The following is a 27,301-nucleotide window of genomic DNA, read 5'->3' on the forward strand; positions in this document are numbered from 1 at the left end:
GGGGGAGGGAGGTGACTTGCGGCGGCAGCCGGCGCGGCGGCGGGCGGCCCCGGGAGCCGCGGCTCCCCCGCGGCAGCGATGCGATCAGGCATCACTCGAAAATGGCGCCGAAAGAGCAGGGCTCTTCATTCAAATTCGTTAGAGCCAGCCCCGCTGCCCTGGGGCATGCCGGGAAGGGAGGGGGGGCGCGCGCGGGGGGAGCCGCTCGGGCTGAGGCAGCGCTACGGACACGGCGCTCGCTGTCAGTGCCGCCCCTCCCCCCCCCCGCTCGCGGCCAGCGCGCGCTCCACGCCCTCCCCGCTAGCGCGCTCCCGCGCCAGCAACCCAACCGCCACTGATGGGGGGGGAGGAGGGGGGGAGAGGGAGAGAGGGAGAGAAATGTCACCCGGAGTCCCGGTCCGTGAGGGAGAGGTGGCGCGTTAGAGATGCGTGTGGGGGAGAGAGGGGGAGCGAGACCTCCGCCGGCCCCGCGGACTTGTCAAGGTAAAGGCGGCGGGGGCGCGGGGGGGCAGCGCGTTTTGGGAAGGTAGGGAAAGGAAGCCGGCGGGGGGAGGGGGATGTGCGCCACAGGACCCGAGGAAAATATGAAGAGCGCCTCCCCCCCGCCCCGCGGACCCCCGCGGCTCCCGCAGCGCTCAGGTTGCGGCTCCCCCCGCCCCGAGCCGCGCACCCCGCCGCGGCCGCGGAGTTTGCAGCGCTCGGCGCTTGCCCGCAGCGCGCGGGGGCTGCCCGCGGGCCCGATCCCGCCCTGGCAGCCGCCGCTCCCCCTCCCCCTCCCGCCGCCTCACGCGCCCCGCCGCACCGGCTCGGCGGCGGCCCGGCGGCGGCAGCAGCGGCCCGGCGACCCGCCGCCCCCGCCCGGGCTTGCGAACAGCCGGTGGCGGAGCGGAGCGGAGCGGTGCCGTGTGGGCGCATCTCGGGGCAGAGCGCGGCCCCGAGTGCCGTACGCTGGTCATTTGAAAAAAAATATCTCTCCGAGGAACTTGACGGAGCGAGGAGAGCGCTCCCGCCTCGGCTGCTCGCAATGCTCAGGGGAAAACGCGAACTTTCATTTTCACGCCGCAACCTTCCCCCCCCACCCCCGCCGCCCCAAGTTGTGACTGATCATAAGGTACCTGATAGTTGAGTTAGTGCTCCTATCCCCATCTCACACATGGGGAAACCGAGATGGAGGTTGCGGGCTGCTCAAAGCCGGGGAGGGAAGGCAGGCTACAGTGCCGCCCGAACCACTAGTCTGCACTTGACTTTTGACTGCTGAAGGTTTCTTTCCTGTGAGCTTTCCTCGGGCTGCGCGGACCCCTGCCTTTGTAGAGAGACCCAACGCATCACTGCCAGCGGCTCCTCGGGATTTTTGACTTCAATGCTTTTTTTGGTCGGAGTCGCTTTTAAAAAGGGAAAGGAAAGCAGGCAGAAGCAGAGGCCTCAGACCTGCGAGCTGTTGTTCCCATGACTCTGGGGAAGATTTTCAGAAGTACATAATGAGAGTTTGGGAGCTCTGTTCCCACCGACTTTCAAAATCTTCCCTTCATGTCTGTGAGCAAAGTCCTCTTAAACTCAGTTGGACTGCTTGCAAGGCGAACGTTAGCAGGCTCAGGGCCTAATGCTCCTCATGATTCCACTTCTAGAGCTGCACTGACAAAAATATAAGCAGAGCAAGTTTTGAAGGGAGAGGTAATTTCTCTTTTTTTTTTTTTTTTTTTTTTAACCAACTGACACAGTTGAAAACAGCAAGCTTTTAGACTCAAAAAGCTTAGACCATCATGGCTACGAAAACTACTGCTACTCAGAAAATACGTAATTCTGGAGATCCTTAGTGAAAAAGTAGTGCAAGGCAACATGTAAGTAATCACATAGCTAACATTATGCATTTATGTCACTATGTTTTCCTGGGATTTGAGTTTTGGTATTGCTAAAGAAACTGATTTTTAATTTTTTAATCTGAGCTCGGTGAAAATTAGCCAGATGAAAAAACTTCTGTTCGTAAAACCTTTCTGTTAAAAAAGAGGAAATATAAATGATTTGCAGTGTATTTACATTTTTGCCCTTATTTTATTAACATTACCATGAGTGAAATTTTCAAAAAGTGTGCCTTTCAACTGAAAAGAATGATGGTAAATGTCTTCTATTTTTTTTTTCCTGAAGGTTATGTGCCTGTGAAAAGAGGACTTTGCAGTAGAAATAGCAATGAAAACAGTAAAGAAAAATATAAAATTATGATGTTGCTGATACCACTTATCCTTACTTAGATTATGTATAGTTTTGCCCTAAAATAATTCTAGTTATTATTTTTCACCCATTTTTTGAACCATAATATAAGAACAAGATGTAGAAGATAGGATGTCATTTTGTTTAACAGGACATGGTATTCTCTTATATGAATCACACCATTGTCCTTTCAGATGTCATTCCAAAGGCTTCATTAAGATTTTTAATGGAAGTGAAATTTTTACATCTCCTAGTATCTAATGCTTGCTCTCAGATTCCATACTTAATGTACATAGGCCCTGATCCTGTACAGACTGAAATGTATATTATTATGTGTAAGCACACTGAGTAGTTCTCTTCTTTATTATGCTCTTGTATTTTGGACTTAAGAAGCTAATAGTGATATTACACAGTCATTATTCTCAGTATTACTTAGGACTGCACGAAACATAAACCTAATGTAGTAGTCTTGATTTACATCATCCATTCATATCTCTTAAGTTAAATAATGCACAATTATAGTAATTTAAGGATCAGAATGGGTGAATATTTAAGTGAGTATCAGAACAAGTGAGAAAGGCAATTGCTGTAGTCTGAAAATCCATGTAGTACGAGGTGGGCATTACATTCTCTGGCTGTAGCATCTGGGAGAAGATCATCAGTTTGTTTCCTCTGTGACTAGTGAAGCCAAAAAGTCACAGCAGGAACACAGCTGGGGGTAGAAGGGAGAGAAACGGATTTTGAGCCTTAGTAAAAGTGATGTCAATTCTTTAGATCAGGTTTCCATTCCAAACAACTTAGGCTCGTCAGCATGATGGAAGTCTTATCTGCTGTGGTAGCAAATACGAAGTTAAGCTGTGGTTTCCATAATGGACTTTTTTCTTCACACAGTTCTCATTACAGCACTACCTGAACACTTTCTAGTAGTGCCTGTCCTCCGTTGTAGACTCTTCTCCTCAGAGAGTGTCATTATAGTGTCAGAGAATATCCTCATACTGTAATAAGTGACATGGCCAGCATTTGTCATATCTGTTCTCTTGTTGCCAGGGGAAGGAGAATGTGCAGTTGAATGTTTTCAGTTTATTTTATCTGTCTTTCTTCCATATAAGTGTTATGTATTTATGTTAGTGAGGCAAGGTCAAAGTAATGTGTTTTGTTCTTCAAGCAAAATGCAGTTAGGTTTCTGATGGCCCTTAGCTCCTAGGCACATTCATTCCACAGACTTGCAGCAGTCCGGAGAAAGTTCTGTCTCTAGAAATGGTAGCTTTTCCCTGCTTGTTGCACAAGTTCTCTTATGTCAGAAGAGGGAAACGGCTGGCAACTGGATCCAGTCTAGAGACCTAGTTGGCATTTCTTTAGGAATCCTGCATTTAGGCCCTGGAGGGTCTTGAGACCTGAATTTGTAATTTAAAATTCTAGAGAAAATCAATATATAGAGAAAGAGAGGGACTTGCAATAATCCACGTGGCTGAGATGACATCCCCCCATCTTCCTGTACTTGAAGTTTCTTATATGTGGCAGACTTCGTGCTTGGATATACTGAATTGCCTGGGTCCAGTTGGGAGATGGCAAAACCAAAGCAAAGTACTTCTCTGCCAAAATGGCACAGGAGCTCATAGCTAGTCAGAGATGATTAGAAAGCTGGAGGCTGTCTTCTGACTCAGGCACACATTACTTTACAAATTACCTTGCTATGTGTTTCTAAGATTTATTTTACAACCATGAGGATTAGAGGAATTTGTTGTAATGAAAACTGGCATTGTGTCATTACTCTGTAACTTTTGAGTTAGATTCTTTGGCTTGCCTGGGTACCTTCATCTGGTCCAGTTCCTACATAAGTTAGACCAGTTGGAGGGCACCAAGATAGACCCACATGTAGTAATTATAATAATCTTTTCAATATTTGCACATCTACATATTTTGGTGTTCTGTGTTTGTGTGGCACATGGACATACAGCCAGTGGGAATTCGAATTTTTTTTCTATTTATTTTCCTAATTTGAGCCCTGCCTTGGCCCTGATGCTCGTCCAGCCTTCTAGATCCCTGTTGCAGATTCATCTAAGCCTCCCTTCAGACCTCTTCTGTAAATTTGATATCATCTGAAGTTTAAAGTTTCAGTTTAATAACCTAGTAACTGTAGTTGAACATCCTCTTTCAAGTATGAGTTTTCTACTTGCTTCTGTGGCCATTCAGTCTCTGATTTACCCTGACAAATAAAGGATTTGGAATTCATTACTTTTGCAGTTTCAGTCTGCTAGCAATGGCAGAGGTTCTAATCTAGAAAGGACTGAAGTGGACAGCATTTACTATTGTACAGTGAAGAGAGAGTTCTGAATGTGCTAATATCGACCTGATCTAGGGGTGCTTCTGTAGGCAGTAAGGACTACAAGAAGTATGTGCTGGCTTAGGACTTGCAACTACTTTATTAGATTTCCTATAAACTTCCAGATTAAAAAAAAAAAACAACACTTTTTTTTTTTTTCTCTACTGTAGAGTACCTCCTAATTTTTCAATAGCCTACTTTCAATTTATTTTATTTTTTTTTTTCAGCCTCTAAAATGCTCAACGTAGCATAAAGACTAATGGTGTAGCTGAAAGGTTGGATTTACTATATTTCATTCAGATCTTATAATACTGACTCTTAACATAGCTGTAGGCCTGAGTCATAATAATGAACATATCCCTGAGGATTTAGGAAAGATTTGTTATTAAACTTAGGTTCTGTGGTCAAGTTTTACTAAAACTGTCTAGCTGTAACTTCTAAATGTTTTAATATTTTTGTGGATTTAATGGTTGTGAAAAGTGCTGGCTTGGTATCTGTGAAAACTGAAGCCCATTCTTTATTCATGGATTAATTTCAGCAGAGCAGTTGCCAAGTGATCTTCTCCACAGCACCCATGAACTTCAGCCTTGAACTGAAGAGGACTCATCAGATGGTGAGAAAATAGTGTGGTTGTCATGACTATTAAGTTATTGAGGGGATGCTCTATTATTTTTTTCTTCCTAGCATTGATTCTGTTACTTAATAGGTATTGAAGTTAGATTTTTGTAGGGCAATTACTGGGACCATAACCTAATTTCTCCCTCTCCCCCACTATTTCAGCTATTAATTTCTCAAGCTTTGCTATTTTCTTAGCTGTCCTTGACTTTTCAAAAATAATTGTTAGTGATACACTGAATTCATTAGCTAATTTCGTTGTTACTTGCTTTAACCTTAGACCCCTGTGTGTGCTTAACTCTGTTCACATGAGTAGTTTTATCAGTAGCACTACTCAGAGGAGTGAAGTTCAGATATGTGGAATCGTTTGAAAGATTGAAGCTTAGACTTTGCAGACATGTATGCCTGCAGTTAAATGAAATGCCACTGAAATGAACGCAGGAGTGAGGGATTTGGAAATGCTTTAGCTTGTACTAATTTGTTTGCTTTTATGCTGTTCAATTTATTTCTCTCAAGACAGCTTGATGTAAGTTGTTCATTTGCTTCTGTAGTTTCCTAATTTCTGGGAAATTTTGAAATCTGAGCTTCAAAACATTTACAAAATTTTAGTAATGCTCATAATTCTCCTGAGAAGAACAAAACATTATTTAACCATTTTATGAAAAGGTGACTGAATCTATAGAGGAATGAATCCTACCTCTAACTCACTGCCTTAATCAGGTCTTTAATCTTACTCTAGTGCCCTATTTTCATTAAGTAATGATTCTTATATGCATAGATTTATTAACATCTTAAAAACAGGGAGTTTACAGCTGAGGATAAAAAGTGGAATATTGGTAGCAATTGGTTTGTGTATATAAGAATATAGTTGTTGTTGATATTGGCTCCCTGGTCATTTAGATAGGTGACAGCTTAAAATAATGATGCACAGAATGATCCATAGTTCAGGAGACATATCACAATGATCAGAAGTTCACAGGATGCTGAGAGATACCCCAGACATTTTTTGGTATCTCAAAAAGGGGCTCAGTTTCTGTTTTCCTTTACTAATTGTGTTGTAGACTAAGGAGTAAAAGGGACAGAACCCTACTATCAGCTTATGATTTCCACGTTTTTCTCCTGTCTCTATGGTTGTTACCATAGGGATTGGAATACAGGATATTAACCCTCTCCCAGCTATTTACCCAATTGGGTTTGGAAGTGCAAGTGCATTTAAGTAGGCAGGAGAGATGGCGAGCCCTTTATACCAATAACTGAACTACACCCTCTTTTAAGAATTACTTTAGTACTGTTATCAACCACTGAACTCATTTAACCTTTGTCAGCGTTATTTACCATTTCGTGTATTAAAAATAAGATTTAATACTTAAGCCAGAAAGAAGCAGTAGTTTTCAGGCAGAGTGCACTGAGATACAACCCAGAGGTCATTTATTTTTAATGCAGATTCAACAATCTGTTTCTTTTTTCTTTCTCAACCATTTTTTCTTTTGTTTTCTTTTTGAGACCTGATTCTTGAATTAACTTTAAGCACTTAACTATTCACATTCTGCTTCATCAAACAATTAATCTTGTACTTAAGCCACAATAATTGCACGAGTATGGCTTTTGGGAGAGGAGTTAGTCCCTTGCATCTTGTGCTTGACTTTGCATATCTGGTAACCAATAGGCTGGATCCAGACTAGTGCCAAAGTGTGAGTCTGCATGTTAGCAGGGTAAGGAGTTGGGGCTCAGATCTGAATGTGTGCTCAGTACTCAATCCCTTTTTTGGTTAGATCACTTCCCTGACTCTTCTTATACCTATTGTTTTCCGCTAACCCTTCCTCTAACGTCCAGTTTTCTGTTAACTTTTCCGCACCGACTATTCTTAGGTCTCTGTTCTTTGTCTCTCTTCTTTTTACTGGAGTTTTGGAGAGGTCATTACATTTTTCAATTTCTTTACTTCTTTCATCAGTTTCTGCAATCCAACAACAAATAAACCTCTCCGATTTCAACTATGCCTTTTTGGTGAGAAACATAGAAGTCAAAATTTACTGCTAGATCATTAGAAAGGGTAAGCAGAACACTATGGATGCCCTTTATAAAAAAGGGAACTGGGACTTGGATATTATTAAAAATTATTCCAAAATAATCCTGATGTACCAAAAATAATTGGTACATCAGGATCTGAATCCAGGCAGTAAGATCAGGATTTTAAGGTGATTCTTTAAAATTCCCTGTGCTTATTCTAAAAAAAACCCAAACCCAACCAAAAACCCCACAAAAGAAAAGTCCACGTATACTGACTGGATTCATTAGACTTAATGCCACTGTTTTTTCACTGAACTTCTCTTAAGCCTTAGGAGAGACAGCATGGAATTGGAAGAGAAGTAGGTGTCTCCATGGAGGGCAGTCAACTACAGTCTTGGTAAGTTCAAAAAATTACGTATAAAATCTTATTTCTGTTAAATTTTCACCTTTATGAAGTGACATATATTTAGGACCCTGTTCACAGTGGCAAAACAAAGACAGTTTTACTGAAACAGCCTCTACGTTCTCTGGATTCATTTATGCTATCACCATGTGAAAATCTGTGTTCTGTTATAGCTGAGTGGTGTAACTCCTGAATGAAAACAAGAAGTGACATAAAATTCATTAGTTATTTTCACAGTGATTATGCTATAGTGTTTTCATGCCCAGTTTCTGAACAAAACAAGATATATAGGATTGTGTTGTCTCCTAATAACTTTTGAATCCACTGCTTAATTTCAGCTGCGTTTGATATAGAGATAGAGGTCACAAAGTCAAGTTCCTACAATTTGAGTGAAACTTAGCAGCTGGAAGTAGAGAAAGGACTCAAATTAGTGCCCCAGGGTAGAAAAAGCTGCAGCATCGACTCAGAAATTTTCTGTTTTGTTCAACCTGTTGACTTGCCAGTCAGCATGCTTGGTTGATCTGTCAGTCAGCGTATTTGTAGCTCAGACCTAGCCACAGTGTGAGCTGCCTCTTATTCTCCTAGAAGTCAGAAGCTGATGTTTTCTGCAGGAATTTAGGGAAATCTGTTTAGAAGGGAATGGGAAAACAGCCAGGGTAGTGTCAGCCTGGGATTACTGCACAAGTGTGTTGGTGGCACGTACAAGCACACTGATAGGTAACTAGACTTAATTGCTTCTGCTAGTCATGAAAAAAACCTTGGTTTTTGCCAGGGCCTTCTAGTCTACCAAACCACTTGTGAATCATTCCATTTTGTGGCAGTTTCTATACCTGGATTAGATGCATATTTTTCCTGTCCATGTCAGAGAAAGGAACTGTTGAGACAGCTTCAGTATTTCATTTCTCTGACTGTTTGGATGTCAGCTCTGAGCTATTCCTTAGGCTGTCAAAATTGTAAAACTATGTTTTCAGCTCTCCCCAGAAACTGACTGTAATTTAGACTGCAGCTATGTGTCCCTGACCCATCCTACAACCTACGCTCCTGGATCAGCCCAGAAAACATGCATTGTATTCCAATTAACTTCCTTTGTGAAGAAAGATGTGGAGCTAGGCCCAGGGACAGGAAACAGTATTAGGGTCTAGCTGCACCAAGTTACCGCATTGCATTGCAACTTGGGAAATGCTAAATCTGTAGCTGTATGATTATGGGCACTACGATTGTCCTGAAAGGTACGGTCTGCCCATTTTTCTCAGTCAGTGAGAAATGGGCAGATTACACTTGCCCAGAGCTACTGATTCACTCACTTTGCAGCTCAGGTAGGCAGCACTACCTTGGCAGATGTCTGATATTTTCAAATTTTCTGCATAATGTTAGACAGAGGTCAAGATAGCTTATAACACTTTTTAAACAGAACTTAGCACTGTAGCAGTATTCTTTAGAAATAGTTGAATTTCTCAGGATAACAGAAGCCTAAAAGTCACGCATATGAAACAAAATTTAAAAGCAGTAACATGGGAAGAAACACTTCCAATTCAATATTGTAAGACAAATACCTTGAAATTTGTCATAAAGTCTGAAATGTGTATTTCAAATTTTTTTGTTTGTCCTCCTGCCCAGTTGAAAACCATCAACCTGGTGACAGGAACAAAAAACTGTGATACTGTTTTCCATTTTCTGCTTATTTTCATGTCTGTTGTTTCACAAAATCAAAGCCAGTAGTAGAACAACTGGTCATTAAAAAAAAAAAACCCACCACATTCCATTTACATGGAACTTTTGGTTCTTCTGTTAGATTCTCAAATTCTTTCATTTGGTCCCAGCTTTTTTTTTTTTTTTTTTTTTTTTTTAGAAAAATACCATTTTTTTTGCTAATGCTATCTCTGTTAAAGCCAAAAAGAAATGTCTTCTGCAGGTTGCTAGATTTCATTGTTCTTTTAACCTTTATCACCAGTACTCTTGCATAGTGTCACCAGTTAAATATTACTTAATGGAACCTATAGCTAACCTGGTTTTAAATGGTTTCTAATATATAAAGCATTATAACTTATAATATTTTCATTATCAAGATCAACATAGATGTGTTTTTAATAAGAACAGTAAGGTCAAATTATTAATGTTGAGTTTTGTGTCAACAGCAAAGTGGTGGTATATTCTTGTTCAACATTATGTTGTGTGCTTCCTGTGTTTAAATGGTGTTCACTAAGAGAAACTTAGCAAATAATTAATTATAGTTGATTATCACAAGGATTTTTCATTTTAAAAACTTGACTCTTTTTAGTCTAAAAATGCCTAATATTAAACTACTTTTTATCATGTATTTTTGAAGACTTTGGTCTTGGATGCTGCTATATGTGGTCAGATACTTCCACAATCATGAAGATGTCAATAAATTCACAGACCTATGGTGTGTCCCCAACATTGTGGGACAGATTTTAAGAAGTCTTAAGCACTAAAACCACCTTGCATCGTAGACCAAAGAGACTAGGATAATTAATTTTTAGAAAATAATAATTAAAAAAATTATATTTCAAGTATATATCAGTAAAGGCTCCCGTAATGTGCTGTCACTGCATGTAAAATCCATAAGCAATTTTAAGCCAACATTCTTTAAAGAAGGAGCTAAAAATTCCTATAAATAATATGAAACTTAAAGATGTATGGAACTCCTTTATTATGTGCTAAATGCTGTAATAAAACAGGCTATCAGTAGGTTTTGCTTCATGTTACTAATTTTATTTTTTTTATCCCAATATTTTTGCAGGTGTGTGGAGGAACACGTCCTGTTCTTGCTGTTGTTACTCCCACATAGGCGGACTCTGTAATTGATTATGTGTGGGTAGGGCCCTATTGAAATTAAGGAGATTCGGCAGTAGTACAGGGTTCTTTTTGTGAAAGTTCAGTTGCAAGATCAGGACCCTACTGTGACTCCTTACTGTGAATTCTGTCAGTGTATCATTGATTGTGCTGGAACCTGCCTTTTGGGATAATGTAAGTCCTGCTTTTCCCCCAAATGTACTTTAGACATGAAATAATCATAAAACATTTATAATTAGAAAATTAATATAATTTACATGCATTCTTTTAATTATGTTTTTTTGGCAGTACCAAATAATATATTCCTCAAAACTTCTTAATGGCACTGAGGCTTTGTGGATAGTTGGTCACATGATGAGAAAATTGAGCTGTAAGTACATTGAAATGATTGAATTTTTCAATAGTTAGTCTTTACTGATGTTGACAAACTAATAATGATATAAAGGTGAATCAAGAGGTTTGACTTATGTCAATTGACTTCAGTTCTTTTGAGAATATATATATATACGATATATCCATTAAGGATTTCATTATTCTTGGGTAATTCACCATGTGAACCTGGAGTCCTTCTGTACTGCTATTAGGTAGGGAGTTTTAATTTGTTTGTTTTCTTTATTTTCAGAATAGTGTCTCTGATTTGCTCTGTATTTTCACCCATAATCTTTCTGAAATTTATAGATCTATAAAAACTGTTTATACTACCAATATTTGTGTAGATATTGCAAACTGATTTACTAACATAATTGTCTTGCTGAGTTGAACATTGAAATGTTAATAAATATACACTTATACTTGTGTCAGTGTAACTTGGTTAAATTAAACTGAGCTGGCATTATGAGTGAATTTGATCATGCATGCTGATTAGCTATAGTCTTAAACAGGAGCTACCTATTTTATTACACCCAAGTACTTTGTGCTTAATCAGTAATAATTACCCATATCATATGTCAGTGGATTCATTCAAAATAACTATAAATACCTATGCTTGGATTAAGGAGGAAGTTCTTTTCCTGTAGCTATGGGTACAGTCATTGCTATGACTCCTATTTTTATATACAAATGAGCAAAATCTACATGTAGGTGTTTTCCCTGTATAACAAAAGGGGTATTATAAACACCATGCCCTTTTTTATGATGCTGTATTTCCTTTCTGGTATTCAAATACAGGAATGTTTTCAGTGGGGGCTTAGTATTGAGAAATGGAAGAACTGGAAATGTTAATGAATTTGAATATTATTAAGGGGCTGTAAAGGTCTAGAGGAGTTGTGTGTAAGGACAGTTAGAGGCTCTTTCCTGTGGAGCAAGGACACAGATAATAATTGGTGAGTAAAACTTAAGGAGGACAGGATTTTTTTTTTTTTTTTTTTTTTTTTTTTGCTTGGCACAAGAGCAGCATGAGATGAAAGTAATTTGAAGAAAGAGCAAGACCAAAGAAGAAATCATAAACTCAGATCAAAAGCAGACGAGAGAGTCCAATTTAAAAAAAAAAAAAAAAAAACAACAACAAAACAAATGAAACCAAAAACCAGAAAATGGATGGCAAAAATATGCCTGAAAGGAGAACTAAATGAATAGCTACTGGTATTTCTCATTACACTGAATATATGATAGATATAAGTTTAAAACTTTCAGTAACTGTTTTTCTCAATTTTTTCTGCTGGAGGGGAGTATATGGGCTTTGAAGAAGACCCAGTGACTAGTTGTACCTTTATAAATTGGGGATTCAAGATGACAGTTACAACTAAGAGCAGATGACAATGGGTTGTGTGTGCTAAACTACAATTAGTTCTAAGCAGGAGCCATAATTTCTTCTTCAAACACAGAATTTAATGACTTTGAAATGTATCATCTTCAATAGAGCTCAAAACACAGTTTCACTGTGTTCGTTACAGGATGGGAATTTTCCAAGTTCTAGTTTAAAAACTTAACAGTGATTCTTTTGACATTTTGCAATATAAAATGAAATTGAGATTTTTCAATGTGAAATGAAATCAAGATTTGAGAACATTGGATGTTTCATTTTGCATAAAAAAATCTTGATCAGCGTATTTTGTTTTTAAAATATTTAGACCTAATGGTTTACTGTTTTCACCTTTTAATCCTATTGGCCGTATTTATTCTTACTTGCACTAAAGTGGGTAAAAGAAAGAAAAGGAGAGGGAGATTAGGTGATTGCAAAAAAAATGCCAAACACGGCCCTCTAGCCATGCCTGCCCCACCCTGAACCAGATCAAAAGAAGTGCCTCAAAATAGATCGAGTTTCAGAGGAGAAAAGGAAGAAAAGTGACATGCTAGGGAGTGGGGATATAATGAATCCTCTGCATGTTTCATAAGTATCTAATTTTTTCACTCATTGCCACTGAGAGGCAGGTTACCTAGGTGTGACTACTTCTCCTTCCTGTGATGGCAGCTTCCCAGTATTTTGAGTGAGATAATGTCAGGGCACAGCTCTGTTCTGCCTGTTGTAGTGCTACTACAAATTCTATTTGGAAGAAAAGGAACTCTGAATTGTCTCCTGCTGTAACCAGTTCTCCACTACTCACTGCTGCTAACCCCCATTGTTGAGCACCTGATCTGATTGTTTCTTTGGTTGGACCCATGCTGTGATGCCATAAATGACTGAAACTAGAAGAGCAAGAAAGCAGATATCAAGAGAAGGAGTTGATGTTGTGGAATGTAGGGAGTGGGTATTTGCTACACAGCTACCCATTGTGTGGGCTTGGGAATACTTGAAGAGCTGGAATACCAAACTACAGCAACAGCGAGTAAGTTTCCTTTAGTGGCAAACCAAGGTGGTAGCCCTGGTTTTGTGTTCTAAGAAGAAGAGCAAAGGAATCTGCCTGAACATTCAGCGTGTTAGTTGTAAGTTTAATCTGTGAGATCTTTTTCTCTGCTGCTGTTTGTGCTTGGCTTGTATCATGACTGTTCTGTCTTCAAGCTGGATGTAGCATGTTTTTGTTTCTGTCAAATGAAGCACCATCATATTATAACATCACAAACACTGTTTTTCTCCAACCCTTGGAAGTCAAAACGTGGTAGCATGGATAGCTGTAATAACTTAGTAATAAATGTGGCATGAAAGAATTTTCTCATTTCACAGTACTTGTAGGAAAAACCATGTTTTATGCGTTTCATATAGCTATTCCCATCTTTTTTTTCCCCTCCTAAACAGATCTAATGCATGAAAATTTTTTCAGTAATGCCCTCAGTTCTTTATTTCCAGTTACAACGACTGGTCTTTTGTTAGTAGCTTTTTTCATATTCAGGTTGAGGACCTCACAAAACCTCTCTGCATCATCTATGGTTGGCACCATCACGTTGTCATCTGTTTTAAGTCATCAAATCTAGGCTGAATCTGAGTTTTGGGAATCTTTTTCCAACCCTTTAAGGATGATTGATCTCTGTCAGATGATTATATTTTTCATCCATGTTTTCCATGAATCATGTCTTTATTGGAAAAACTTGTTCTTTTGCCTTGACAAATGCAGTCTTGCCATGCTTGTTATCTAGTCAAAAGTGCTACTCTACTGTAAATACTAAACTTACTCCTTCGGTATTTTCAATTTTGTCCTTCAGTTTAAAGCAATAAAGATAAGCTGACAAGACTGCTTCTACCTCATACCTTTCCTTCAGTATCAAGAGGGTGACTCTCATTTTGATCAACATGTAATGCTAGCTTCCGTCCATTCGGTCATTAAATATTCAGACCACATTGGATATTTTCTTCTCAGCTGCCTCTCATGTATTGGTTGATTTCTTCATAAACAGAACTGTTCACTATTTTCCTTTAAGTATCTTCTTTGTACTCTGACATAATTTCTCTGTTGTCTCTTTCTGTAGAATTCAAGCACATCTACTTTTTGTTGTGTGTTTATTCATGGCTCAGCATAATGAAAAGTGGTCCAGGGTGAGGCGTCCCAAGATTTATGATAATACAAATAATGAATACCCACTGAATACTGCAGTGTAGCTGTTGGATTCTGCTGTGCCTAATGTCACATCATATTTAATGCAGAAAGAAGGCGTTCCAACTAGAGCCCCCACAAAAGGTAGAGAAGTGAGTTGCAGCCAACAGATGCTAGCACCAGAGGCCTTCTCAGCTGTCAAACCCAAGTCAATAGCTGCTGGCATAGTGTCCTGAAAGCATCCCTCTCTTCTCCACAGCAGTAAGAACAGACTCTCTCTTCTCATAGAAGGAAGTAAATGCAAATATTACAAAGTTCTGTGTGTAAAAGGTTAAAGGACTTTTTATACTTCCATAGCATCCTTCTGCTCCTCAGTGCATTCCCTTCCTGACACAGCTTCTCTTGGTACAGAAATCTTGAATAACCACAAACAGTTGTTCCAGCTGTAGTGTCAGTCAGTCCCTTTACAGACACCATCTGATCTCTGTTGAGAAGGAACCTACACTAGTTTTGGTCTGGTATCTTGGTGCATTGCTATTTTGTAGTGCTCTGTTTCCATTGTGCCTTGAAGGTAATGAGTCTTCAGAAGAGTGGTAAGCATGAATTCCATCAGGATTTCCCCAGGTATGTCACCCTCTTTCTGGAAGTGGGTCTGCATATATTGCTTTTCTTTCTTTCAAAGGGACACTGGAAATGTCAGTGTATGGATTATACAGAGATGATAAAATGTTTAGTGCCTAGCTGAAACAGAGAGAGTAGTTTGGACTATGCAGACAAATGGTGCTATATATACACCAAACAAAATATAGTCAAATAAGTTAATTTTATCAGAACAAACAACAAAACATAATTACAAATGGTTCTGTATCCAAACAGGAGAAGTCTAGTAAGAGCTCTGGACTAGTTAATAGGATGGAGACAGGGAATGTGAAATAGTGTGGAAGACTGGAGAGGCTATACAACGCAAAAGATTCATTATAACAAGAGATCTTGGTTATCTAGATATAGACTGGATAACTTAACATTAGGCCATTATGCACAGGCTGTATTTTTAGGTATTGTCAAGACAATATTGACAGCCCTTGATTTAGTCTGGATTAGCACACAAGAAGTGTCCTATAGAAGACCCATTCCATAGCAATACTTTGTATCATACTCAAATTTCTCAGACTTGTAGGAGACAAAAAGATTAATTTTTTTTAAAAAGTCCAGTATTGTTTAAAAAAGAATTGCATACAAATGAGGATACAGTTTAAATAAATATTAAAAGAGACATGTGGACTTTGCTTTCTGATTCTAACCCAGTTGAATAAGAATTGTCCAACACAACTGAACAGTAAAGGAAGTGACTAGAAATAAACAGAGGTTTTTCAAAAAGTGAAATCCAAGCGAGCAAAGCAGAAAAGAGCACAATTCTGGCAAGTTAAACGTAGACCTATTATAAGGCAGAACAAAAAGATTTTGAAATGTGACAGGCAAAAATCCTAAAAGCCAAAATCCCTTTTTTTTCAAGTGTAAATTCTGCTAGCAGGGAGGTGAGTTCAATAGACAATTGTGGATAAAGAGAACATTTAAAGAAACAGCCATCACAGAAAGAAACAAATGAACTCTTTGCATTGTCAAGATTTATTACAGGGAGATTAGGGATATCCCCATATAAAAGTTGTTCTTTATAGGAAATAGTTCAGATTTGAAATATCAGTAATTTTTTTTTTTTACAAATTGTTGAATAAACATTAACAGATTGCCAGATAGAGTGTTGTTCATTCAGTAGTCCTAGAGAAATTCAGAAATTAAATTGGTGAGTCATGAACTGTGTTGTATAATCTATCACTTAGGTTAGCCTTAATAACAGAAGAATGGAAAGTAACAAATGTGACACTAGTTTTAAAAAAGGCTCCAGGGATGATTATGGGCTAATGGACTAGTAAGTCTGACTACCATGACAGACAAAATGCCAGTGAATGTGATGAAGAATATAATTAATAGGAACGTGGATAGGTGTAATAGGCAACTATGATCTTGGTTTTTGTACAAAGTAGTTTTGTATTAGAGCTTTGCTAGTTTGAAGGAGACAACAGATACACAGGAATGGGTGACCCTAAAGTTTTAAAAGAACTCCATAACCAAAGACTGTTAACAGAATGAAGTATTGAGTTACTTAAAATTCTGTATGTATTAGTAAAGGGTTGCAAGATAAGGAACAGTATAGCAACTAATGGGCAGTTTTAACAGTGCCACTTTACAAAAGATTTGTACTGGCACCTTTGCTGGTTCACCTGTTCCTAAATGGTCTGAAAAAGTGCAGTGATAAAGATTGCAGATGCTAAAAGGAAAATATTCAGTTGGAGTCAGACCTAATGTTGACCCTGAAGAGTTGCAGAAGGATCTCACAGCGGGACTGGTGGTGATTCAGGAGCCGTGGCTGTCACAGAGGCCAGATATCGTTAACTCCACTGTTCAGCCATACCTATATCAGCAGAGTGAGGCAGTGGCTGTTGGATACAGCAGCCATCACCCCTTAAACTGTGAGCTCAGCAGGCAGTGACCAGTCCTGCTGCTCAGGAGGGCGGGGACTTGTAGCTGTTCTTTCTAACCACAGCAGGGGATGCAAGTTGAAGAGAAGATTCTTCCTGCTTCTCAGGGTTTCATAGCCCCGATGAGCCTGAAGTATGGATTTTGATCCTGGAGTTCCTGCCTGTCACAGGGGTGGAATATCTCTGTTAAACTGATAGGTAGTATCTTGTGAGAAGCCAGGGCTCTCAAGGCATGTTACTGGTATTTGCATGGGTTTTCAGCAGCTCCTGCTAATTTCCTAAAATCATTCTGGATGGACTTGATGCTCATAAAAAGTGGCAAAACGGTATTTAAAACAGGCAAGTGGTACTGGCATACTGGTCAGTTTTGAGCATTGAGTACTGTATATGATATAGAAAAGGATGACTAAGAGGTATAGCATAGCTCTTCTGCAGGGACACTAAATGGACCAAGATTCCTCAGTTTGGAAGAATGTTGAGTGAGGAGCAGGTAATGTGAGAAACGTCTCTAAAACCGTGAACACATAGAAGTGTTTAATAGGGGATATAACTCCTTGTTTCTCATAATAGAAGAACAAGGGGTGTTGGATCTCTCTTTTGTTTGATTTGGGTGATCTTTAAGATGGCAAAAGGCTACTTAGCATCAGTTTTATCTGCCATGATTTTGTGGATACATCCTTTCAAGTGCACAAAACCCAGGTGCTTACTGGTCTTGAAGACTCCACTTGTCCTGAACCAGCTGTGGCTAAAATCCAACCTTTGCAGAATTATAGCTTTTCTGTAACAAAAATTTGTAGTTCTCATTGACTGGTGATAAATTTTCAAATATGAATCAAACTGGTCCAATTTTCCCAAATCTGTAGATATTTATTTATCCTCTGCTTCTGTTTGTTCCTTTATCTGGCAGTAGCAATGTTATATATGGGCAGATCAGTTTTACTTCTGTTGTTTACAAACATGTACGCAATGGAGAATGCCAGTTTGCTGCTATTTCAGAAAGCTAAAAACAGTAGCAGGCCCTAAAATTAATCCCAGGGTAAATCAGATAAAAAAGCAGAAATGTTTCACACAGCAACCAGAGATCTGGAGGGAGGGATAGAGTAGAAGACATCATTGTACCTTTGAAACAGCTGGAATGGTTTCCAAGCTGTGGTCCACAAACCCCTGGTGGACTACAAGGCTATGGTAAGTTGAACAGCTGTTTGGCTAAACCATAGTTGTTTTAAGTAGTGTTTCCAACTAAAAGTTTGATCAGATGGGTGGTAATTTTGAAATACATTTGGATCTGTTGTTCCAAAAATATGAGAATTGCTGTTCTGGAGCGTTTGAAAAGGTAGAAAGCACTCTCCACTTTCTCAGCTTTAGCTAGGTTGCATGCCTCTCCATTGGACACAACAGTGAGAGGTTCCCAGAAGGGAGCCAGGAAGAGCAGTCTGGTAGCATTAACCCTTCTGTCCCCACCATGCCCTCTTCAGTAACAGAATTGTAGGGCTCTTAATCATTGCCTTGTCTTTGTGTATCACTAAAAGTCTTTGCTACCCCTACTTTTCATATATACTTATGACTAGTAGATCGAGTTTTCTGAGAAGGGAGTATCATTTTTAAAGTCTTGGGTCCTCATCAGACAAAGGTTAAATTTGTCAACTCCACTAGATTAAAATACATATCCATCTTTGAATTAATACCTGGTTTCTCATCACCAACTTTCCTTACAAGTATTAGCATGTCTTATTACAATATCTGTTTATTACTTTTAAAAAAATCCAAATTCTATTTGACCAACTTCTTTTAATTTATGTCAGCTCCCTGAATGGTAATTTTACAATGTAAAAATCTTCTTTGTCCTCGTATCAGGTCTCATTACTTTTTTTTTTTCCTACTGAAAATTTTCTGGAATCATAAAGTATTTGTATTATCAGTGGTTTTAGTTGACCTTGATGTAGGTTACTTCCCATTGTCCTGAGTACCATACAACCACATCCATAAGTAATTTGTAGAGATGTTGTCTTTTCCAACATACTGTGCATCTTCATGTTAGGAATTACAATGGTGTTGAATTTGAGAAATGCCAAATTATAAGACTTATTCAAAAGGTATAAATATGTTTATCCTGAAGAAATCAGTTGTCTAATCTAAAAATTACTGGAGTGTTTTTTGTGAAATTTAAACAAAATCCTGGAAACAAACGTTATTGATAATAATGTTTTAAAAGGAACTAAAGAAAGTTGTGTAACCCTTTTTTATTCCATAATTCTTAATCATGTGTTTTGATACCTATATGGAAAATTAAGGGGTTTGTGCATGTTTTTCTATTATCTTGCTAAATACCTGTGGCTAACTTGTATGATTCAGAAATTGTCTTTGCTCAGGCTTAAGCTACTAGCTGAATATGAGTTCAAGGGGAATCTTTGCCTTTTATCAGAAAAGAACATGTAAGAGAGGAGAGAGTGACTTCTGCTGTAATGTGGAAAAAGGTTATGTCCTAGTGTCACCTGTGAGTGACAGGAGAGAGGGATTCATGAGTCTAGGCAAGACATTTGGGTACAGAAGCAGTGATGGGGTGTATGGGTAGCACTGGGCATGAGAGAATGTGAACAAATAATTTGGAATAGGGATCAGAACAGGGTTTCTATAAGAGTCAGAGAGATTGAAGTTGGATAAATATATTTGGGTCACTTGGAAATTACTTTAACACAGAACATGGCTACAGTTCTCTATCCAGATCTAGCTCACTCCACACTTGCCCTAGCTGTGCCATTCCCTGTGTCTTCTGGAACTCCAGCTTCTTCTCCTGTTCCTGAACATGAGCATTTTAACTGGAAAACCTACTTTCCTGCTTACTCCAGGAACAGATATATTCAAGGGTCCTACCAATCCCTCCAATCAAAAGCTTCTCTTCTGTCCCACTGTTCTTTCTTCTGCCTCCTGCATATGGGGTTCTGCACTGCAGATGCAGACAGACAGATGAATCATAGAATAGAATCATGGAATTATTTAGGTTGGAAAAGACTCATAAGATCATTGAGTCCAACCATAAACCCAACACTGCCAAGTCCACCACTTAACCATGTCCCTAAGTGCCATATCCACATGTCTTTTAAATACCTCTGGGGATGGTGACTCAACCACTTCTCTAGGCAGCCTGTTCCAATGCTTGACAACCCTTCTAGTGAAGAAAATTTTCCTAATATGCAGCCTAAACCTCCCTTGATGCAACTTGAGGCCATTTTCTCTCATCCTATCACTTGTTTATTGGGAGAAGAGACAGATACCCACCTTGCTACAACCTCCTTTCAGGTAGTTGTAGAAGGCAATAAGGTCTCCCCTGAGCCTTCTTTTCTCCAGGCTAAACAACCCCAGTTTCTTCAGCTGCTTCTCATAAGACTTGTGCTCTAGACCCTTCAACAGCTTAGCTGTCCTCCTTTGGATAGGCTCCAGCACCTCAATGTCTCTTGTAGTGAGGGCCCCCAAACTGAACACAGTGTTTGAGGTATGGCCTCACCAGTGCCGATTAAAAATGATATGCTGTGGAAGTGCTGGATGGAAAATAATAATGCCTCTCCTTTCCAATGTACAGTTTGCATCTTCTTCAAGTGGGACATGTCCCATCATTTGAAATCTGATCATAGATAAATTCTTTTGTTCTTTTACCCCTCTTCATGTAGTGCTCACCAGAATGTGACTGTTTTCCACATGATGAATTATGATTTTCTAAATAACGTTTGTCTTGATAAACAGCAGAAAAAAATCTTGGCTTTCTAAAGCCCGGTCCCTTTGATTTGCATTTTTTTTGTGATCTATGACCTTCCTAAAAATAAATAAATTAATCCAGTGGATGATTGCACCTACTGGTGATAAGTTGAAGGTTACTGACATGATGGTTGCTTTTCTTAATTATTGTCTTTCAGATCCCTTAAAAGTTGTTCACGAAGACTAAAGGGTCTGCAGAAAGATTGAAAGCTAATGTCTTAGAGCATCCCCTAAATACATGGTTTTTTAAATACAGATGGGGTTTTTTTTGGCACAGATATTTTCATAAGTCTTAAGCTTTTATTTAACAGTTTTTCTTCTTAATATATGATTGCATAATTGTGTCTGTGACTAAACTTAGCGAGCCAGAAGCACGATTTCTGTAAAAGTTTCAAATTCAGTAATTAATTAATAAGTCTTTCAGCACCTGACAATACAAATAGGTTAGGTAGCAAGATCACCATAACAATAAGAAAATAAAGTATACTTCTTTTTTTTGGTTAGAGGGTACATTTTAACAGCAAACTATTTTGTGTTTCTTTCTTGGGCAGGTTTTTATAGTGGATATAGAGATCACTCTTTTAGTTAGTCAGTGTTGGTCCCTAAAAATTGGCTCTAATCTTTTTGCTTGTCACATGTCATTTTATCTTTAAAGACTGCAGGAGTTCATGATTACTGAGAGGTAACACCTTGAAGTTTTGGCACTATCCTCTACAAAGTAACTTCTACTGAGTTGACTTTCTGTTATCATGTTAGTGAAACATCAAGCGTTGATACTATGTGTGAAACAACATTTGATATAATGGCTATTAAGTTACTTGAAAAAAATCTTGTAAAGGTGGATTCTGTGTTTAGAAAAACTGGCACCTAAAAATGTATGTCATGGATATAGGTAATAAATGTTGTTTATGAATTACTACAGGAGAAAAAACATCTTACATTTGTGTATGATATACTAGTCTTTAGCTATTTTTATCTTCTAAATATCTTATCATAAGCTGGTTGTAAAGTATTTAAAGACATGAATCATTTGTTGAAGCATTCAGTGCATCATTTAAAATGGCTACTAAAGGAGAGAAGTGGACATGCACTTCTTATAGTAGCTAAGCATAAAAATAAAGTATCAGAGATAATAATATAGTTCCAAATCAGTAAAAGTCAGTGTTATGTTTTGCTGCATAAACAGAGATCTTCACAGAATGGTGAAGATTACAGTTATCTAAATAGATTTTTATTGCTAAACTTTATTGTGGAGATTATATATCTTTGTTGGAAATGAGAGAACACAAACACTTAAATTTTAAGTCCTTGATCTTCAGCCATGCTAAAAGCTTTCAGGACTTGGTATTTCAACACAGTATTGATCCACAGCCCTTTTAATTTTTGAAATTTCAGAAATTATGAGGGTGAGTAGGAAAAAGCAAATGTGAAAGGAAGAAATTGAAATGAAGAGGAGGAAATTATTTCCCTTTACAGAAGGAAGGGAAAGATGAAAAACAATGTAATGAGCATAGGAGAAATAATAGGGTGAAAAGGGAGGAGTCAGGTAAGTATTTACACTAATATTTTGTATTTAGTGCTCAGACACGTTATGCTTTATGCGTGCATAAATGCGTGCATGGAAAACGGATTGAGACTTCAGCTTTCTGACTAACTGCTATGCTGAACTGTATTTTATTCTCTGTGCATTTTTGCTTTAGCACGGTTGCTTCTAAAGAAGGCTTTAAATTGACTTTCAGAGCCAACCTGAATCACAAAATACATTATCCTACTAGAAAATTATGACTGCCCCAAGGTTCTGTATTCCTAAGTCGGATTTAAAAACCCCCACTATTAGACATCAAAAAATCAAAGCCAGATTTTTATATATACATATTTCTGTTGTTAATCCTCAGCACTAGCATTTGGGGCAGGGCACAGGCAGGCAGACAATAACACTTGAGTGACAAAATATGTGTGCAAAACCTAATTGTAATAATGCTGAAATTGAAAATCGAAACTGCTAATTAATCATTCTTCATCAGGACTAGGCAAAATCAATTAATTCATAACCAAATGTAACTGTATAACATTGGATTACTTACACTGGCTTTCACTACAGGTTAGACATCAATGTGTGGATTTCATCCATAAGCTGTAATAAAATACAATAAATTAGGAAATTGGCAAAAAAAGTTTAATTCAGTGACTTGTTCATTTATGTGCTTGGTTACTGGATGATTCCCATGAGTATATATAGTATTCTGGCAGACTAAATGTTTAGGGAAATGATGTACTTCTTAAACTGAGCAGTTAACATTTATATAGTGACTATAACTGGTCTTCATGAATTACCATGCTAAAAACTTGCTTATTTTTTTAATACAGAGACCTCCCATTTTCTTATATTCACTTGGTGGTATGCATAAAACACTTTATCTGTCCACATGAGCAATCCTTTAATATAACTGAGCCCTGAGCCAATGTACAGCGGAGTAGTATCCCCTATAAACTGCCCCATTGCTGACTGGGGACAGAAAGAGTGAAAGTGGGTGGAGCAGGGAGAGGCCTTATGGTGCAGTTCACAAACAATTTTGGAGTAGTAACATCTGCTTTCTGGAAGGTAGTGTATTAATATCTGCTGATAGAGAGAGATAGGTCCGCATAAGAATTATGCTATAAATTGCTGTGTGATGGGGTTCCCTTTCCAGTGCAGCGAATGTGTCACTGGGCAGCAGTTTTTAAGGTCACCCAGTGAAGATAGGAATACTGAAGAACTGACATAGCTATACCCTTTATGTAAATTCTAAAAGGAAAATTAAATTAAATTCAGATACAGCTTTTAGAAGTTTAAAATAAGCAACTTCATGTTATATTTTATAATTAGCCCTGTTATGTTGTTTTGCATTAGTGTTACGCTATTTTGTGTTACATGACTCTAGAATTGTTTAGATCATATAAATTCTCAAGTGCAAAATCGTATTTCAAGTGGACCAATATTTAGATTTGGAAAATGTATTTTTAATTGCATTGTAACTGATGACTTTGTGTTGTTCTCATGTAATAGACAGTATCAGGATGACTGCATTCTGAAATAGTCATTAATAGGTCTCCAATGAGGTATGAATTGCACAGTCCCAGGATTGTGCCTGTCAGACTTTCCGTACTAACAAGAAAGCACAGACTGTGAATTGTCCCTTTGGTATATATTTCAGCCCCCAGATCAGTTCCCAGGAGGAAGGCTTCCCATCCTCTTCTCTGGTTATTTATGCTTTGGTACTGCAGTTCTGTAAGAGCAGAGTCTTGGTTTTGCGTCTGGGCTGGCAAGCTGGTGAAGGTGGTATGAAGAGGTTGACCCCACAGACCTGCTCCACACTGAAGCTTCCTGCACAGAGACTGGGCCGTATACCAACTTTAAAACCACCCCTTCACCCATGACTCTTGTATTTAATTATAGTTAATTTAAAATAATCCTTATAATATAAGTGTTCATGACCATGACATAGGATTTCAGCATTTTTTCCACAACAGTATTGACAGTATTGACTGTATTTACTAACAAATTACTGAAGTATCAGCAATGCCATTTTAAGTATCAGTTAAATTTGTTATTTCCTGAATCGGATCTTAATGTTGGGAATATAGAATCTCAGTAATGTCAAGCTTTGATTTTTACTTACAGCAGATAAACTTAAAGCCCCAGTAGTACATAACTAGTCCTAATAGAAAAGCTAACTTTATTTGGGTCAGACTTCATTTTTTTGCTCAGTATAGTGAACACAAGTAATGTTCAGTAATAAAAAAAATACTATGCAGTCTCAAACCTATTACATGTTCTGTGCAGATGAAAGTAATTAGTAAATTTTCTTTGTTCAGCGTAAAGGAAGTTGAAAATATGCTGTTTCTCATATTATTTTAATCCAAATGTTGTTATCCATAAGTATTCATCTTCAATTCAGCTAGGTTCACAAATACCTAGTGAACTTCACAAAATTAATTACATTTCAAATATGTGATTCAGAGTCTAAGATTCAGACCTTAGGATGGGATGAATCGCCCTCTGGAGGTGCTCATTTCAATCTGCTGACTTCACAGGAGTCCTGCTTTGAACTGTCTAGCTCAAACTAAAAGTTAATTGAGTGGCCTGTCACCTTAAGATTGGAATAACTGAGCGTTTCATACCATACTAGGTCTCTTGTGTAGACCTCTTTAAGAATGGCTGTCTTATTCCTCACCTTTTCTGTCAGTGTTCTTCTTGTACTGTTTCTAAAATAAATAAGCACAATTGTTACTGTTGCTATTTCCTGTGTATTTTGTTTTTTTCCTGTCCTTTTCAATCTTGTTATCTTATCTTGCCCTGTTTTTGGGTTTGTTTTTTTTTTCCTCTTTCCTGACACTTTATAGCTACCATCTCTTCTGAAGCTTTTCACTTGCTACCTCTCTGACCATCCTACCTTCCATGTTGAGAATACTGTCCTAACTTCTGATGTGGAAGACTGCTGACCTTTTCCTTTGATGCTGATACCAGTATTTTCTATGAGAGGTAGTACTGTAGTGAAGACATAGAAAAAGAAGAATATGGCATTCATCAATTTTTTATAGTTTTGAATAGTCAAGCAAAATTGTTCTTCTGTCTTCATATAAAATGTGCTGGTTTCGTAATGTACTTGTAATTTGAAGATGTTTGTAGAAATGTAAAATCAAATGTGAAGAATACAAAATCTATATTAAAGACATTTAAATTTAACAAAATATAGCATTAGTCTTTATTTTAAAAATTGAGTCCTACATGGCTCACTTGCAAAAAGTGGGATAGATTTAAAAAGTTGTGTACTGGTAAAGTTTGACTTACTAAAAGGTGAAATTATTTTCTTCTTCCCTACGGTAATATTTTCTTGATTTATACCTATTGAAGATCTCTCCTTCTCTTGAGTTCTCTGTTTTCTCTCTCTTTTTTTTTTTTTTTTTTTTTTGTTGTTCCTTTTGTTAACCTAAGTTTCCTTTTTGTTTCTGCACTGGACTCTTAACTCTTTTGGTTTGGTACCAATCCATTTTTCTCTCATATATGCATCCATTTGCCTAAAGTATTGCCCTAAGCATGATCATATATATTCAAGAATATATAAATATTACTTCTAAACACTGGATAGATCTGCTATTTTAGGACTTCAGTAAATCAGATTAAAAACTTAACAATTCAGTGACAGCATTTAAAGTTTTTTAGGACATGTGCTTTCATAGGATCAAAGTACCTTGTCTCCTAAATCAATGGAATAATAATTATGGACAGAGATAAACATTCCTGTAAAAATATAGACTTATGGTACTTATTCAATATAGGAACGCCAACTTGAAAACAGCATCTGAATAAAAGCAAACATGCTGCATTCGTAAATGGTATGGCAGAAGTTTTCAGATTTTATTTGCAGATAAAGAGAAATGCTAATAGAGTGCTTTGTATTGATAGTAAGATAAGTAGATAAAGTTTAAAAAAAAGACAACTAAAAGATGTACATCCATAAAACCTGAAGAATTTTTGCAAATCATGCTTTGTTATAGCAGAAATATTAAATAAAATTTAATGTTTTTGAGGGGTAGTTGCCTACATATTTTGTAAATGTTCTTTAGATAATCTGAATTCCTTGGGTTCCAATAAAAAGAACGCCAAGTATATGATAAAACATAAACAGTGAAGTTCAGAACTTTTCGTTTTAGAACTGTAGAATATGATTCTGAAGCCTCTTCTGATACTTACAGTAATTTGCAATAATGGTAATAATAACTTACTAGAAAATACTTGGAGGTGTGGCTGAGAATGTAATTTATGGTGCTTAAAAGTTTTTTAACTAGTGTAGTTATAAGCAGGACTTTGCATAATTTTGAGCCCATTAAAAAATCACCTTCTTTGCTAGATTCATTTACTGGGCATGATGATGACATTACAGACAAGGATTAGAAAGCAGAACAAATTTGGAATCTCTAGAACAGTTGCACAGATGATGAGTTTTTGTGTGTACAGTTGCATCAGTAAGTTTTTTGTTAGAATGAATCAACTGCAACTACTACCATATGAAAATTATCCATAGAAAAAGAAAGAAGGAGTATTAAAAACTATGTAAAACCTATTAGGATTTTCTGGATTATATCCTCAAATGGTATAAATTGGCATGCATAAAGTTAAGTCACTACTGCTTACTGAAGATTTGTCCTTTCTATTAAATATATAGTACAATACAGATCCTGAAATAGTTCCTTACTTAATACTTGTATTCATTTTACAGTAGAGTAGTTATGGAATAAGGTCTTACTCATCATGAGAAATAATACAATTCTAACAATGGCGTATTATTGTTAGAAGGAAGTACATCAAACTGACTTGAATTAACATAGTTTTAGAAAAATGTCTTTAGTTTTGAGAGTTCTGTATTGATATCACTTGTTAAGTTACAAAGCTATTGCTTATTTAATAGTACTACTAATCTAAAATTGAGAGTCGTTGTTTGAAGATAAAATTATTCTTACACTCAAGTTTATGTACTTTTGATTTGCAATTTTTGGGTGATAATGTCTCACTTAAAAAAAACTCCCGAAGAGTTAAAATGTCTATCTTTTAAATATATGAAGAACAGTGAGGAAAGCATAGCTGGAAATACTAACAAAACAGGAAAGATTTTTCAGCAAATGAGTAAGTGTAACCATAGGGAAACACTTGCAAGAGGAGAATAAAGTTGAGTGAATATAGCTACATTAAGATGTGAAAACG

The 27,301-nt window shown here is 37.7% G+C and overlaps 2 long non-coding RNA genes across 4 annotated transcripts in view; one reads left to right on the forward strand and one right to left on the reverse strand.

The window, feature by feature from the left end:
* LOC141963814 (uncharacterized) overlaps positions 1–27,301 on the reverse strand; it is a 77,974-nt gene that overhangs the window by 27,369 nt on the left and 23,304 nt on the right. Inside the window, exon 2 of one of the 2 annotated variants that reach the window (XR_012634214.1) lies at positions 22,644–22,693. This is a non-coding gene — a long non-coding RNA (uncharacterized LOC141963814). Of the gene's footprint in view, positions 1–22,643; positions 22,694–27,301 lie in introns of those variants that run through there. The other variant, XR_012634213.1, reaches the window with a different exon arrangement.
* On the forward strand, positions 218–25,686 carry LOC141963806 (uncharacterized). Of its 2 annotated transcripts, none has more exons than XR_012634211.1 (7): positions 218–483; positions 1,719–1,838; positions 5,070–5,141; positions 7,477–7,547; positions 10,315–10,541; positions 10,656–10,737; positions 24,943–25,686. It is a non-coding gene; the product is annotated as an uncharacterized LOC141963806 (long non-coding RNA). The 2 variants fall into 2 exon arrangements; XR_012634208.1 differs by having other exon boundaries at positions 219–483; positions 5,067–5,141.

This window comes from Athene noctua, chromosome 1, assembly GCF_965140245.1.
Source record: "Athene noctua chromosome 1, bAthNoc1.hap1.1, whole genome shotgun sequence".
Classification (NCBI taxonomy): Eukaryota; Metazoa; Chordata; class Aves; order Strigiformes; family Strigidae; genus Athene; species Athene noctua.